The 1,766-nt window shown below is 66.1% G+C and overlaps 1 pseudogene; it reads right to left on the reverse strand.

Annotated features, from left to right (window-relative positions):
* Nucleotides 1-940: 940 nt before the first annotated feature.
* LOC132813170 (5.8S ribosomal RNA) lies at nucleotides 941-1,092 on the reverse strand (annotated as a pseudogene).
* Between the last annotated feature and the right edge of the window lie 674 nt (nucleotides 1,093-1,766).

Genomic DNA, 1,766 nt, shown 5'->3' on the forward strand with positions numbered 1-1,766 from the left:
GACGGTGACAGGGTACGGGAAGACGCAGCGGTGGCCTTCTGGCGACTTGGCCCCGACAGCCCGACGTTCCGCCGTCCTCCGATGGCCAGGAAGGCCTGTGCGGGGGGGTCAGCCGGCGGCGTGATAGGTGACCTGGACGTCGCCAGGCACACACCACGCCGCCACCCCTCCGCGCCTCCCCAGACCGGTGGCAGGGAGCGAGCAGAAACGTGCGGACAGAACGGGAGAGCCAAAAGCCAGCGATCCACGCCACGTGCGACCGCCCAAGTCACAGCGTTCGACGAAAACCTCCTCCCTCGGCCAGGCACTCGGCGCCAACAGGGGAGACAGGATCAGACGCCCCACCGGCCACTTAAGGCCGAGGACGACGAACCACGAGACGGGCGGCTGCAGCAGCGGCGGGCCTGCAGCTCCAGATGCGGTCTGTCTGCGCCTCTCAACACTCTCTATCGATCAACCATCGAGTCGGGTCAGCATGTCGAACCGGCGAGCTACACGGCAAGGCCGGCGGCGTAACCAAGCCCGGACCTCCGCGGCTCCCTTCACTCTTTCCACTGCCAGCCAACCGAGAGACAGACCCAGTGCGGACGTGCAGAGCGTAGGCAGACCACGGGAGGCTTACACTTCGAGGCAGCTCCGTGTCCCAATGACCAGGCGGTCCACGTCGCCGTTGTGTCAACCACCGACAGCCATTCTGGACCGGTGACAGCCGTGCTGGCCCCACTGCCACGACACAGACGGACGCCAGGCCGCGCTTCCCCCCGGCGGGGGGGGGGAATGTCGTCGTGCCTGACGAGCGGAATGTGCAGGGTGCGGGGAAGGCCAAGAGCTCCGACGGCCGGAGGGCTCCGGAGTCTGAACTTAGGGGGACAAAGAGGAGGGTCCTCTGCGACACCCAGCCGCGCTCTCGCCCGCCAGGCGAGTGCGATTGATTGCCAAACGACCTCAGACAGGCGTGGCCCCGGGAAAGAACCCGGGCCGCAAATGTGCGTTCAAGTGTCGAAGATTCAATGTGTCCTGCAATTCACATTAATTCTCGCAGCTAGCTGCGTTCTCATCGACGCACGAGCGAGTGATCCACCGTTAAGAGTTGTCTGTTTATTTTTTTTCGGTCTCTTACTCGCCAGAGGAAAGCGACCGGGACCGCACATACACTCCCCACCTTAGCAGCACCCACCCGCCCCCCCCCCCCCCGCTGCGGCCGGGCCGTGGCGCCGGGCGTGCGCGGGTAAGCAGGGTGGAGTGAAGCTGTGGGGAGCACCAGCCTGGTGCGGCCCGCGAAAAACATACGTCTATGGAAAAAATAAATACAGGGCGCCCAAGAGGCGGTGCGTGCAGGCACGCACCGCAGCGACGGAGGCAGGATCTCCGCCACCATGTCGCCCGCCGAGTGTCACGAGGCGTGCAGCAGCTTTGCCCGAGGAAAAGCAGAGGCGGAAACGGGACCAGCAATCGGTTTCGGCAGCGTCACTGACGCGTGCACGTGGCGGAGAGAGCCGGCGAGCGGACTTCTGCGCGGAGTCGGGGGGCCGCACTGGCCAGGGCTGACGGCCCGACCGGCCCGCCCACCGACGGGTGGGCTGGGAAACGCGGCAACGGCTCGTCAAACCCGTTCCCTCCCTCGCAACGCAGCTTGCCCGCAAGCCACCGACCACCGATCGGAGCCAGGCACCCCGGACCGAGGAGCGCGATCGCTCGTTAACCCTGCTGGCAGTTCGCTCGGGATCTCGGACTGCACGGAGCTCGAGAACCGACGGGCGGCAACT

The sequence above is a fragment of the Hemiscyllium ocellatum genome, unplaced genomic scaffold (genome assembly GCF_020745735.1).
Source record: "Hemiscyllium ocellatum isolate sHemOce1 unplaced genomic scaffold, sHemOce1.pat.X.cur. scaffold_3417_pat_ctg1, whole genome shotgun sequence".
In the NCBI taxonomy this organism is placed as follows: Eukaryota; Metazoa; Chordata; class Chondrichthyes; order Orectolobiformes; family Hemiscylliidae; genus Hemiscyllium; species Hemiscyllium ocellatum.